The sequence below is a fragment of the Sus scrofa genome, chromosome 6 (genome assembly GCF_054392235.1).
Source record: "Sus scrofa isolate SSC_HxYL_T2T_F1_AM1 chromosome 6, Sscrofa_HxYL_maternal_Yorkshire_Landrace_v2.0, whole genome shotgun sequence".
Classification (NCBI taxonomy): Eukaryota; Metazoa; Chordata; class Mammalia; order Artiodactyla; family Suidae; genus Sus; species Sus scrofa.
Window position 1 is genome coordinate 32,283,039 of NC_139388.1, and position 14,967 is coordinate 32,298,005.

At 44.6% G+C, this 14,967-nt stretch overlaps 1 long non-coding RNA gene across 3 annotated transcripts in view; it reads right to left on the reverse strand.

The window, feature by feature from the left end:
* LOC110260952 (uncharacterized) overlaps positions 1-14,967 on the reverse strand; it is a 255,028-nt gene that overhangs the window by 11,945 nt on the left and 228,116 nt on the right. For all 3 annotated transcript variants that reach the window (XR_014805882.1, XR_014805881.1, XR_014805885.1), the window contains 2 exons: positions 12,101-12,191; positions 1,685-1,868 (listed from right to left, as the gene is read on the reverse strand). This is a non-coding gene — a long non-coding RNA (uncharacterized LOC110260952). The remainder of the gene's footprint in view (positions 1-1,684; positions 1,869-12,100; positions 12,192-14,967) is intronic.

A 14,967-nucleotide genomic window follows, 5' to 3' on the forward strand; every position in this document is an offset into this window, starting at 1 on the left:
TGTCTGGTGCCTTGTTACGGGAAGCATGATCAGTGGTCCAGCCACACCAGCATCACTTGGGAACTTGGGAGCTTGTTAGAATGTGAACCTCGGAGTTCCCGTCATGGCGCAGTGGCAACGAATCCGACTAGGAGCCATGAGGTTTTGGGTTCGATCCCTGGCCTCGCTCCGTGGGTTAAGGATCTGGTATTGCTGTGAACTGTGGTGTAGGTTGCAGATGCGGCTCAGCTCTGGTGTCGCTGTGGCTTTGGTGTAGGCCAGCAGCTGTAGCTCCGATTAGACCCTTAGCCTGGGAACCCTAAAAAAAAAAAAAAAAGAAAGAAAGAATGTGAACTTTGGACAGACACTTTTACACTTTTTCTCGTTCATTCTTGCATTCCCATGGCCTGGAGTGGTGGCAGGACAAAGTGTGCGAATGAATGAGCAATGGATGAAAAGACGGAGGGAGGGATGTTTGAATGAGAGTCTGGTCCAGATGAAGAGGGAATGGATGAATGCTGGGTGAATGGACCCTCCACAGGCGTGTCCATGATGGATTTCTTGCTATGGGCACAGAGCTCCGGAGGACGGAGCTGGCAATACCCCTAACGCTTCCCCAGGGGAGAAGCTGGGCCATTGTCCACTGGCCCAAGAGGTGGAGCTTTGGCTTTAGTTGAAGAAAGGGCCCTGAGGGACTTCTACAGGAACATGGGGCAAGCCTCTGTTTGGGCATTAAAATAAAACAACCAACCAAACTGTTTGGTCTATGAAACAGTGACCCTATTATTCCCAACTTGGACAAAGCTTGCTTAACTTGAACTTCAACTGTTGCTACTATTCATCGACACAGCACAGTCCTAATCCCTTGGTTTTAGCCAAGCCTCGGGCTCGCCTGTGCTCCTTGCAGTGGATCCCACGAGCAGATCCAAGCCACAGGGAGAGGAAAAAGGAGAGCAAATAACCCCTGAGAGGGTGGTGATACATCTGAATCAAGGCCTGCATGTCCGGGCAAAGCTTCAGAGGAGAAACCACGTTTTCTTATTTGTGTCACATTCTCAGGATAAATAAGTCTGAAATATATTATTATTATTTTTTGGCCATTCCTGGGGCATATGGAAATTCCTGGGCCAGGAATTGAACCCGTACCACAGCAGTGACCTGAGTCGCTGCAGTGACAATGCCACATCTTTAACCCGCGGAGACACCAGGGAACTTTAATAGGTCTGAAATATTAAATGCTGAGTGTGGAACATGGAACGTAGTGTATTGTTTGGGAATTTTTCTACAGTATGATGAAAGCAATAATAGTTCATTCTCCTATAGCATGCATTCTGTGCTAGGCACTGTTCCAAGAAGCTTACTTATATCAACTCATTTTACCCTTATAACAATCCCGTGAGGAACTATGATCACCCTCCCATCGTACAGATGAGGAACTGAGGCAGGGAGATGAAGTAATTTCAGCCAAGGTCACAGAGCCGCTGAGTAAGGAGCAGAGCTGGGATTCAAACCCAGGCAGCCAGGCTCCCCTGAAGGCATGATCTCCAACTCTCCACTACACAGCCTCATCTGACATCTGAAGACTCTTAATTGAAGGGGCGCATGCATGCATTCAGGCATTTATTTATTCTGCAGATCTTTAAGCATCTGTTATAAACGAGAGCCTCTCCGTAGGGATCCAAAGGCAAAAATAGCAATTCCTTACCCTTGCACAGTGTTTTAGAAAGTATCTCCTTGATGGTCCAATGATCCTCTTCACAGATGCGGACAGCTGAAGCCCAGAGAACTTACACGCCTTCTTCAAGGTCATGTGATTAGAAAGAGAGTGACTCAGAACTTGAACCTGGATGTTCTGACCGCAGACCCAGTGCTATTTCTCCCCTAAGAAGCTTGTTTAGAACACCAGAGGCGATCAGACACACAGACGTGGGATAGAAATAAAACAAGAAAGAGATGGTTTGTGCTTTTACAGAACATATTAAATACCATGGGTAGCTATAGATTACCATGATGTGACAGCCAAAATGCCACCATCCTAACGCCACACTCACCTCCTTTCTCAGCTTTCCTGGAGATGTCTTGGAGTGCATTGGTTGAAAAGGATATAAAAACGCCTTGTAAAATGCACGATTAAACCAGCCACAATTTCCATTCCAAAGAAAGTATCGTCCCGAACCTCATACCGATAGCTAAAAACCCCTACTTGCCAGTTTACAAAAATAATTTGGGGTCCATGTTTCTCCCCCCGGTGGATTGACCTGCCCACTTAAAAGGTCGCCCTTTGGAAACGAACTCTCATTAAAATGCTCAGCTAGTGACATCGATAAGTTTATCCCTCGGAGAAGGCAAGCTTGCTGGGGCTATAATGACATGGTCTTTCCGTGTTCTTAAGGCATTGATTAACCCTCACCTGCCAGAAATCGTTAGCAACCGGATCGCTATTTTCTGATAGTTTTGAAAGGAGGATAAGTTTTAGTAAATAATCATTGGCTGCTTTCCCAGGGGGAAAACCAAGCTGGAGTGGCACTGAAACGCCACATTGGTTTATTTCTTAGTGGGTGTATTTAGGGAGGAATGGAAATTGCATTCCAAGCAGCTAATTATAGGATAAGTGTCTCTAGTTATCCAGGCAGCAAGCATGTCAGCTCTGCACTGAGCTATCACATTATATACATTTTCTGTTCTCCGGATAATTAACAGGATCAAAATATTACTGTCAGATTCGAGAGGAAAATTAACACATTATCTTAATTGTCTTTTCTACTCAGGTACGAGGCATTACCATTTCAAGAAGGATTCGTCTCATACATTGGAATTTTAAACTGCAATTCCTGAAGATGCCGCTAATCCCTTTGCAAACTTTGATCTGCTGTTGTGATGTCTTTGGACCCTGATTTCTCTGTTTCACTTTTGAACTTTGCAAAATGGCAACAGAGGGTGCAACAATGCCAGCTCGTGCCCCCTCCCAAGAGCCAATTGCTGAATTTTCAGACATTTTGTAAACTGGGTTAGACATACTATTATTGAGAAAGGAAACTCGATAAACTTCTGACTGAAGAAATGATATCAAGACGAAAGAGATAATTACTCTACTTAAAGCTTATCACTTCCTTTCCTTTGCTACATTTTACTATTATCTATGTTATTGAGGTTATCTCTATTGTATCTCTATGGTAGAGACTGTACAGTGGAGACCTGATGCTTCATCTCTTCCCAGCTCTGCAGTCAGAGCTGCCATGACATTGGCAGCTTGCCATCAGCTGTAGTGCAGGTATTCATGCCATGGATATTGGCAAATACTACAAATCGAGGCTTTGTTAATTGTCTAGACCAGGGTTGGCAAACTAGAGCTTGTGGGCTGGACGTTTATTTTAGTCAATACATTTGTTGGAACCTAGCCATGCCCATTTGTTTATATATTTTCTATGGCTGCTTTTGTGCCACAACCACAGAGTTGAGTCGTTCCTACAGAGACTATATGTTCTGCAAGCCTAAAATCTTTACTATCTGACTCTTTACAGAAATGTTGCTGGCCTCTGGTCTATATAAGAAGGTAATGGAGAAAATCTTGACAATGCAGTTGCAATTTAGAAGTGTAGCATGTCTGTAGCCATTTCATTTGTAATTAGCTCATGTAACTAAAGATCCAGGGATATTCGTCTTCAGGCATGGCTGTATCCAGGAGTTCAAATGATGTCATGGGATCTCGCGGCTTTGCTTTCTTCTCTTTTAACTGTGTTTTCAGGCAGGGATTTCCATGACGTGATAAAATGACTTCTCAAAGTCCCTGGCTAGTAGTCTGACTATAGTTTATATGACTTTTACAATAGCTGCAGCAGCAAAAGCCCTGTGTTGTATTAAGCTGCCTTGGGTCACGGGCCCATGTATGAACCAATCACAGAAATGGAGGGCCCTGATTGGTTAGGCCTAAGACACGGGCCCCTCCTAAGAGCTGGGGGTTGTGGTCAGCATCAGCTTCATCTGGGTGCACGAATCAGAGGGAGAAAGTGTGTGTAGTTGTCCAAAAGAATATCTGGTAATTGATCAGAAAACAAGTATGCTCTCATCTTTGGGTGCTGAGCAGGAAGAAGCAGATGATCTGTGAAGATCATCTAAGCCTCTAAGCCTTTGCTGCTCAAAGAGTCCATAGGCCAGCATCACCCCGAGGCTTATTAGAAATGCAGATGGGGGTTCCCATGCTGTGCAGCGGAAGTGAATCCAACTAGTATCCATGAAGATGAAGATTTGATCCCTGGCCTCACTCAGGGGGTTAAGGATCTGGTGCTGTCGTGAGCTGTAGTGTAGGTCACAGACGCGGCTCAGATCTCACATTGCTGTGGCTGTGGTGTAGGCTGGCAGCTGAAGCTCCGATTCGACTTCCATATGCTGCGAGAGCGGCCTTAAAAAGGAAAAAAAAGAAGGAAAAGAAAGAAAGGAAGGAAGGAAGGAAGAATCACAGATCCCTTCCCAGACTTCCGGAACCAGAATCTGCATTTTGACATATGCATTCATCTCCAGGTGACCTGCGTGCCTGTCATGGCATGAGAAGTGCCACTGCAGGTGCAACTTTTCACTGTGCAGGAAACCTGGCTTCAGAAGTTGTGATGCTTTCTCCAAAGTCACCCCAATTAAGTGCTGCTACCACCGGAACTTTGCTCCCTCTGGCACCTCAACCCACCTGCCAACACAAGATTCCTGACGCAAGACTGCCAGGGGTGCTCTCCCTGACCTCTTCCGCTGAAGCTGTCTTGAAGTGTATACCCTGTCAGGAGCGAGGTTTAAAAAAAAAAAAAAAAAACAACAAAAAAAACGATTCCCAGTGTTTCCAAACAAGGGCCCGTCTTCCGCTCTCCACTGGCAAGAAATGCAAGGTTAAGCTCCTCACCGCACGCCTTGCTGACGCTCCGTTAACCCCAGGCATCGGGTGGTCTTGTTTTACTTATGTTGACTCTAACCCCGACTCCCGTGTAGTTTCATCATCCTTACCATCATCATCATCGCAGCAACAACGGGCATGAGAAATACATGGTTTTAAAAGCTAGCGGTGTTCTCTGGCCTCCTTGGAGCTGGCGTGGAAAGGCGCACATGCCAGGTCTCTCCCCTATTTCCTCACATGTTGACATCAGGAATGACACACATGGTTAACAGATTTTCCACATGTTTTTCTCCCCGGCTGACATCTCCCCACTCAATCAGAGCGGGGTCTGTGATCAGAGAGAGCGTTGATTGACTGCGCAGAGGGCATGAGGCTTCTCGAAAACACAGGCATGACAGTTTATATAAATATCCTGACACTTTTTTCTTCTCTCTCCCCACCCCACCCACATCCCTTAAATTCCCCTTTTGAATTTTTTTTCTCTGAGCCTAACATTAATATTTTTGGGGGGGACATGTACTATCCAGGCATGCCTTTGAGCTCACTGGGGCCGCTTGTTAGCATTCCTATGGAATTGCATCTCTTTCTCCCTTATCTGAGTGGAATTCTCCTGCCATGGGTTTCCAACCGATCTAACGTCAAAAAATAAGGAAAAAAAAAAAAAAAAAAGACCATCTTCCCAAAGTACAGAGTATCATGCACTGATCCCTTTAGGAAGATCACCACAAAAAGTCAGATTTCAGCTGATGTTATCTGGGGGTCAGACCCCAGATTGCAAAATTCCAATTATTGGGTAATTTGGGCACACGGACCTGTTCTCATTTGTCCAAATTAGTTGGCTAATTGCAGCTGTTTGGTTCTGACCTGGAGGGACTTTGGCTGCTTCCAAAGTACAGGGAAATAAATGATGTCGTTTCCTTTGGAACAACATTAAAGTTGGAAAGATTTTAATATGTGCAATTTTCCCACTGATAACATTTAACGTTCTGGACGCCCTGGCCTGGAGGGAAGATCATACCCTATTGACAGCGGTAAAATTATTTTTTCAGTTTGTGGTCTCAGAAACCTATCCTAATTATGTAGGACATGTTCCCCCAAACTCCTTGGGCAACCAGAGGACACTGGTGAAATATTCTCTTCTTCTCAGCCAGAGAAATCCAACTGGCAGCCGGCTGGCCCCAAGCTCTGCCAACATGCACCATGATCTGATGGGATGCAGTTCTTCCCAGGTTGGTCCTGGGAGTGGAATTGGCTGTGACACTGTTTCTGTCCCAGGGCTATGCTCTCCCCCAGGGGTAGAGCTTCTCCATTCTCTGTCCTCATGCTATTACCCGCCTCATCCCACGGTTCCACCGAATGTGATCCCGGGGTTACCCTGGTCCCTGACTTCCGGTGGACTCAACTCCTAAAAGGTAGATCCTTCAATCCTTTCTGAACATGTTTCCCAGGCTTATCCACTTCCTCAGAAAGCCCAACAGAGCTGTGGCTTTCAGACCCTGAGCCCCAGGGAGTCACATGCCCTAAGAGCAGGCCTTACTTGCCAAATTCTCAACGGCTCCCCTACCCCTACCCCAGTCCCCGGATACTTGACAAGTATCTCTTAGTTCATCTTTGCTCAGACCCTCTAGAAACAAGTCAAGAACTCTGCATTCAAATCCCAGTTGGCCTTGGGAGATTGCTTTCATTTCTCCAAGGCTCAGTTTTCCCCATCTATAAAATGGAAGGTATTAGCTAAGGTCTAGGGTAAATAAACCCACAAGATGAATCCATTTTACGAGGTTATCACACCCCTGAATTTAGACAATGGATATGCCCATCTCTGAAAAAATGCCAATGTATTTTGCATCTGTAAGAGCTAGCCAAATTATAACCAGTCTTAAAACACCAGCGGTGGAATCGCTGCCCGTAGCATATAAAAAGATGCTGCCTTCCCTCTGCAATGGATGTTTTTGTCTCTGCTCCCGTGAATGTCTAAACACTTCTAAAAAGCAAATTTCCACTCTAGTTTTTTTCCCCTTTGTGGGCCAATCTTTTGAACTGCAAATAGATGAGCTGAGACTATTTATGCATTCAACTTCTCCTGTACATGTTTGTTTGACTGGTAAGATGGAAGGTAAGGGACTATTTAAAGATATCTTTGAGAATAATATAAGTACACAAGGGGGCCAGGAATAATAGGTTAACATCACAGAAAATGTAGGTTGGGTATAAACTTCCCGGCAGTTTGCATGATTCAATTATGAAGAAGTATCCCATAGGAAGGGCTTTGATCATCTGTACTGGAGACGTTTGCAATTTCGCTGGATTTTTGAAAAATCTCGCAGAGTGCTCTTTGCAAAAAACAGGAGGGTAGGCTGCTGAATTGGGGGTTTTTTCTGCATTCATTTCTTTCTCTCTCTCTCTTTTCTCTCCCCCCACTTGCTAATTTCTTGGAATAATCATTTCAATGAAATGTCACAAAGGCTCCATTAAGGATTTCAGAAGAGCGAGGACATAGGCGTGCCCTATAGAGGGTTTATAAGCCTAATCTGATATCGGTGGCTCCTGTGTGAAGTGAAAATATTTAACTCACTACTCGTGACACCTAAGTGGATGTACCTTGCTTTTCACTGCTTGAGCTTCCTTGAAGACCAGAATATTCCATTTCCTTTCTTCTTCCTCTATTTTTGGTCCTTTATTTTAAAGTAGAATAAGACACACGGAGAAAAAAACCCACGCAAAAGGTACAGTTTAAAGAGTTCTTGTAGGACAAACGTCCTTGCCGTCACTACCCAGATCAAGAAATAAGACTTTGCCAGTCACCCCAAAGCCATTTTATGGACCACATTCCAATCACAGTATCTTCCTTCCCCACGACCCTGATTTTTGTGTCCCTTCTTTGCTTTTCTCTATAGTTTCACGAGTTAAGTTGACATGCCTAGATACTACATTTAATCTTGCCCATTTTATTTTTTTATTTTTTGCTTATTTGCTTTTTAAGCCCACACCGGAGGCATATGGAAGTTCTCAGGCTAGGGGTCGAATTGGAGCTACAGCTGCCAGTCTACACCAAAGCCACAGCAAGGCGGGATCTGAGCCTCCTCTGCCACCCACACTACAGCTCACGGCCATGCCAGATCCTTAGCCCACTGCGCAAGGCCGGGGATTGGACCCCCCATCCCCATGGATACCAGTCAGATTCATTTCTGCTGTGCCACGACAGGATCTCCCGAATCTTGGCCATTTGAAATGATGTTCTATGTTTTTCAAGGTTCTCTCAGTCTATGGGTTTTCTCACCATCCTTTCAATCCCTGAACTATTGCTGTTGAAAGAACTCAGACATTTGACCTGAGAGTTCCCCATAGTCTTGATTTTGCTGATTGCAAATTCAGGGTGCTCTTTGGCATGCTCCATTATCTGCTGTCTTGCCTGCCAGGGGACCCAGAGACCGGCTGACACTCATATTTGCTCTGTTTGGAAGAATATAGCTGGTGGTGTGTTCTTTCCCCTGGAAGCGTATGAAGGGCTGTGTGTGTGTCTTTTGTGATATTCGCAGCCATAGACCTGTAATGGTTGGATTCTTTCATTTACCTGAGTCAAAAAACATTATTTTAACTCAATCATTTTTCCCATTTAATAGAAATCTGAATATACTCGCTCTTATCTGTATTTGGTTGCCCAGTGGCACAGTTTATATATAAAAGGCTGGATAAAGGCTTAATTTCCCTGCTCTTTTTATGATTTTTTCAAGATAATGAATTGGCTCCCTGTCATCCCAAAGGAGACCAATCAGTGTCTTCAAAAATATCATGAATTGTCATTAAAACAGAGGGAAACAATTTGAGCGCCAGAAAGAAGTAACGAAGGAGGGAAGGGAGGGAGGGGAAATAAAAGAACAGGAAAGGAAAAGAAAGGAAAGGGAAGGAAAAAGAAATGTTTAGGTAAGAATGTAACAAAACATGTGAAGGATCCGTATATATCAAATTTACAAAACACTAATGAAAGAAATCAGAGAAGATTGAAATAAATGGAGAGGTATTTCATGTTAGTGGACTTTAGTTTAAATAGTGTATCAATATCAGTTTATTAACTGTAGCAAATATATCAATATAAGCTGTTAATAGGGGAAAGTGGGTGTGGGACATATGGTAACTCTCTGGACTATATCTGCGATTTTTTCCATAAACTAAAACTATTCTAAATTGTTTATGTGTAAAATGTCATTATGATTTCAAGAATTTAAACATATTGGATGAGAGTCAATCAATTGCATTTGTTTGTTTGTTTTTGAAGCTTAAATTGTCCTCATTGGCCTCTTCAAAGTTGGCTCTTGAGTCTTTTTCACATAAACCAAGTAGTTGAACATTTTCTGGATATTTGGTAGGACAGAGTGTCCAGGCTCATCTTTAGACTCCTTCCCCAGACAAAATCAGCCATTTCTCCAAGAAGCCCTGGTTTCTTTTGTTCGTTGGAAGTGATATTTCAAGATCACAATCTTTGTGCTAGGGGTGGTTGATTTTAGAACTCATCGGTAAACCTCATGCATGTATACTAACAGTTTTAAAAAAAAATTAACGTAGCCCCTTCCTGTAACGCATCTGTATCTCCTTTTTCCCACGATGGGAACCTTGGTTCTCAGGGACACAGGAAGTGATAAAAATCGGAATATCTCACATTATTCATTTGCTTTACCCCAAATTACATCACAGTTTTAGAATAATACTAACACTATACCACCAATATAATTATCAAGAAAAGTTTCAAATTTGTTCCATGTGGTCTTCTCATTCTTCCTGTTTTGTAGTTGTGCTATAGAGAGCTGCAATGCCTGAACACAATAGCCCTCAGAAATTATACTCTTTCTCCTTTTAACCCCCATTTAGTCTTAGTTCCACAAGTAACCTATGTGTTGAAGTTTACAAAGAGCTCTTGCGTTGATGCCTCTCAAGTTGGTTGTCTGCAGCTTGTGTCATAGAAACTTCCACGGGAAGAGCAAATGGGAACCATATTTTTCGAGTTCTTATAAGCTGATACCACTTGTCTGTGTCTTTTGCACTTTAAAGGCATATAATTAAATATAAAAATCCTGACTCACGTTCATTCCTTGAATTTCTTAAATATTGTACCCCATATTCTTCTTCTATGAAGTGTTGTCTTTGAACTGGTGGCTAAGTTTCTTTCCCTTATAAATCACTTGTTCTTTTCCCTGGTGATCGGAAGAATCTTCCTCTTCCTTCTTCCCTCCCTTCTTTCCTTTCCTCTCCCTTCCTTCCTTCCCTCCTTTTTTCTTTCTCCGTTTTATCATTTTACTAAACTATGTCTATATGTTGGTAGCTTTGGATCAATAGTCTCAGATTTGTAGTATGTTCTTTCAATGTATATTTTCATATCTTTTTTTCTTCAGTTAAGTTTTCTTGAATTATAATGTTTAGTACATTCTCATTTCTTGTTTTGGTGTGTGTGTGTGTGTATATATTTGTCTTTTTTTAGGGCCGTGCCTGCAGCATATGCAGATTCCCAGGCTAGGAGTCTAAACTGAGCTACCACTGCCAGCCTACACCACAGCCACAACAATGCCAGAACCAAGCCGCGTCTGCGACCTACACCACAACTCACAGCAATGCCGGATCCTTAACCCACTTGAGCGAGGCCAGGGATCGAACAAACCCAAATCCTCATGGACACTAGTCAGGTTCGTTACCACTGAGCCCCAGTGGGAAGTCCTCATTTATATTTTTAATGTTTCTGTTTTGACTTCCTATTTATCTTAAGGCCTAATCGGTCATATTTATTCATACCAATGTTCCTTCTCATTTAATTTTCATTTCTGGAAATTCTTTAATTTGTCTGAACTTTTAGAAGGAAGCGTAGTTTGGGACAGCATTTATAACTTCAGAGAATTCCCTCTCTTGATGTGTTTGTGTCATATTGAGAAGCATGATGATCTTTCCTGACTCTGTTTCCCTCTTCCACCTTTATCTGGGCCTTTCCTTCCCTTGGTGTGTGTTGACTCCTACCTAATTCTTTTCTTTTTTTCTTTTTGTGGCTGCACCTGTGGCATATGGAAGCTCCTAGGCCAGGGGTTGACGTGGAGCTGTAGCCACGACCTATGCTGCAGCTGGTGGTAATGCAGGATCCGTAACCCACAGACCAAGGCCAGGGGTCAAATCTGCATCCTCACAGAGCCAGCATCAAGACCTTAACCTGCTGAGCTGCTACAGGAGCGCCTATGAATCTGTTTGCACCTGTTGTTCCTCCTGGTGGGGTCCTCTCCTGAAAAGGGGTCCTGGCATACTAGTTTTAGATGTTGAAAGGAGCTCGACTGCTGCAGTTCCCTCGCTGCCTGCTATGGACCCTTCCTACTCACCCACAATTAGATTGGAAATTCCAGTTTTAGCTACAATTCTTTTTTTTCTTTTGCCATTTCTAGGGCCGCTCCTGCTGCATGTGGAGGTTCCCAGGCTAGGGGTCTCATCGGAGCTCTAGCCGCCGGCCTACACCAGAGCCGCAGCAACGCAGGATCCAAGCCGCACCTGCAACCTACACCACAGCTCAGGGCAACGTTGGATCCTTAACCCACTGAGCAAGGCCAGGGATCAACCCGCAACCTCACAGTTTCTAGTCAGATTTGCTAACCACTGAGTGACGACGGGAACTCCTAGCTATGATTCTTATATTGGTCTTTCTTGCTTTCTAGAGCACATTGCTGGCTCTTTTGAGATCCCTCTGTTTCCAGGTTCATCAGATGCTCTGCTGCTTCCCTCTGTTTCTTCCTGCACAGGCTTAGTGCCGTTGGTGGTTACAATATTATGATTTATAATAAGAATTATATATTTAGGAGTTTCCAAATATATAGTTCATTCTCTGTTTCATTTATTCAATAAGGATGGATACTTGCCAGCATAGCATTTTCCCAGGGGTAGGTGCTCTGTATGTAAGGCGTGGTGCCTCCCATCAACACCGTTGTCAATATAGGCGTTAAAAGTACCGCCGTCCTATAGATGGGAGCTTATCTAAAGAAATACAACTCTGTAAATAAGACCAAATTCTGCTCTGTAGTAGCACCGGCTGTTAATGACACAGACGGGTGATCTATTTGGGTCATCCATTCTGACCTTGAGAGTCACCTCTCTTTTGGTGCCATCAGCTGATTAGGTGACCACCACCACAACGGCATCCTGGGGCTACTGCTCCCTAAGGTCTGGACTGTGTATGAACAGGTCTCCTCTCTGAGCCCATCTGTAAAATGAAATAACATTCCTTACCTCAAAGGATGCAAGACTTCATGAGCAAAGCCCTGTATATGCAGCCATGCCTGTGCATCCACAGATTCCTCATCCATGCATTTAACTGACCCTGGAATGAAAATATTTTTCAGGAGTTCCCATTATGGCGCAGCAGAAATGAATCCAACTAGGAACCATGAGGTTGCGTGTTTGATCCCTGGCCCTGCGCAGTGGGTTAAGGATCTGGTGTCATCATGAGCTGTGGTGTCGCTCGCAGGTGCGGCTCGGATCTGGCATTGCTGTGGCTAGGGTGTAGGACGGCAGCTGTAGCTTCGGTTGGAACCCTAGCCTGGGAACCTCCATAAGCTGCAGGTGAGGCCCTAAAAAGCAATAAAAAGTAAAATCAATAAAAAAAGAAAATATAAAAAAAATTTCCAGGAAGTTCCAAAAAGCAAAAGTTGAATTTGCCATGCACCAGCAACTATTTAATTACATAGCATTTACACTGTATTAGGTCTACAGAAGGATGTGCATAGGTTATATGCAAATATGATACCATTTTATATAAGGAACTGAGCATACGTGAATTTTAGTATTCCTGGGGGTCCTGGAGCCAGTCCCCTTGGATACCGAGGGACAACTGTAATGACCCTTCTACAAATAATGCAGACACTGATTAAACTCCAAGTGTGCTATCCAGCACATAAGAGGTACTTACTCCTGCTTAACTTTTATTTTGCTCATCTGCATTATAGATTAGGATATTGTGACCCAGGGAGTTTAAAGAGACTGGTCCAAGGACATTTGGTTGTAATCAGTGGGGCAGGAATTTAAGCTGAGGTCTGCATGGCTCTTAACTTTAGCTTGCATGAGGCTGCTGGGGAAGTAGGACAAACAGGAACTAGAAGAGTGCTGGTTCTCAGGCCCTGGGCACAGCTTTTGTGTCTCTCTTTGGCTCATAGTGACTCTTGCTTTGGTTCCATCTCTTCGTCTTCCTCTGGAAGTGATCTTTGAGGTTACCCGTGTTTGATCATCACACCAGCCACAATAACGAATGGTGCTGCCGTGTGCTAGGCACTCTACCACATGCCAGGGACTCCGCTGGTCCTTTTTTTATACACTATATCTGAGCTCAGGGCAAGCCCCCCAAATCAGGTCCTTATGATCTTAATTTTGCTGAGGAGCCAACCCAGGCTCAGGGACACTGAGACTTTCCTAAGGTCACGTATGCATTCTGTGACCATTTGCGCTTCCAATCTGGGGCTCACTTACTCCGTAGCCAGCATCCCTGCCAACGTACATCCCCTGCCAGAGGTTGGATGTGAACCGCTGGAAACAGACAAGACAATTCTCAGACCTCCGAGGGTACCGGGTGACCTCGAATCGGTGGTGACTATGCCACTTGCTTTCCTACGCGCCTTCAAAACCACAGGTTACGTGAAGCAGGAGCTCTCTGCCTCTCACCCCGGCCTGACATTTGTTAATATCCCCTTTTAATAAAGAGACGGTGGCCTCCAGCACTGAGCTTTGGGCAGGCAATTACGTCCAACTAGAATTTAATAGCGGTGTTGTTTTTGTACTTGTACTTATTTTGTATGGCAACTTTCTTTTTATTCCAAGTGATATTAATTTCCCACTTGTGGCAGTGATGAAAAGTTTCCTTTCAGGATACCTCAATTGAGATGTTTCAAAGTGAGCCAATTGAAAGAAAAATGGGAAGTAAATGAGGGTATGAGTCATAGGCGGAGAGAAACGACGTAAAACTGATCTCCGGAGACGGAACAGTTGGAAGCGTTGCTCTTCTCAACACCGCACTTATGTGTGACCCATAGGAAGCCAGGCCCACGTGAGGCACAGTCAGACAGGGGGACACACTGGCGCTTCTGCTTTGAATGCCCAGCTCCTTTGGATGCACAGCTCCTACTTTGTGATACTCGAATTCTTTGACAGAATTGAGTCACACAGCTCTTCAGATTATTCAAGAGACATTTTCCCGAGGCTCCGGCTTTCGTGGAGGGCAGAGGAGATGGTGCCCTGGTAGACCTGTCACAGCAGGCGGAGTGTGCTAAAGACTGGAAATGGGGCTTGGATGGAGCGTGGTAGAGTCTGAAGGCATCTGGTGTCACATCTGGAAGTAGGAATCAGGAAGGCTTCCTGGAGGAAAAAGCGGTTGAGTCAGGCTGCGAGGAATGGGCAGCCGTGGATGATATGGATACAGAGGCGGGAGAGGGGAGCAGAGAGACAGAGTGGAGAAGTCCAGTCTGGGTTTGGGAAACAGCTACTGTCCAGTTAGCTCTGAGCACCAGGACATGGGATTGGAAGAGTTTGCAGCAAAATCATCAGCAACATCCTTAAAAATAGGCCAAGGAGATGGGACTTATCTCAGAATGGGGCTGGAGTCCACTGAGGGCGCCTCGATGGGGTGTGGGAATTATTAGCATCAGTTGCTCACAGCTCTCAGTTGCCTCGGGAACCTGGGTTCCCCCAAATTTGTCTTTGCCTTGTCTGTGAGGCAAACCTCATTCCCACATCTAGGGGTCTTTGGCCAAAATGCCCTTCCCGCCGCTTCACCTTCCATCAATATGAATCCATTCCTCTGGGCCCACCGATTCAGGTCGAAAATTCTAGAAGAGGCGATATTTTCAGTTCCTGGATGTTGTGTCAGGTAAAGAGAGTTGGGCTTTCAAGTGGGCAAAGGCTTGGGGGATTTGGAGATTTGAAGTTCAGGGTCACCTTTCCATTTGCAAAGGCATGAGACGTTCTCCTTTCCCCTGGTTCGGCCTGACTCCCCGTGTGGAGAGTAGGAAGGTTCTTCCACCAGAAACCACATTCCTGAGGCAAGTGGAACAGCCGGCAGGGTCTGTAAAGCCGGGTGGGGCAGAGATGGCTCTCTGCGGAGGCCATCG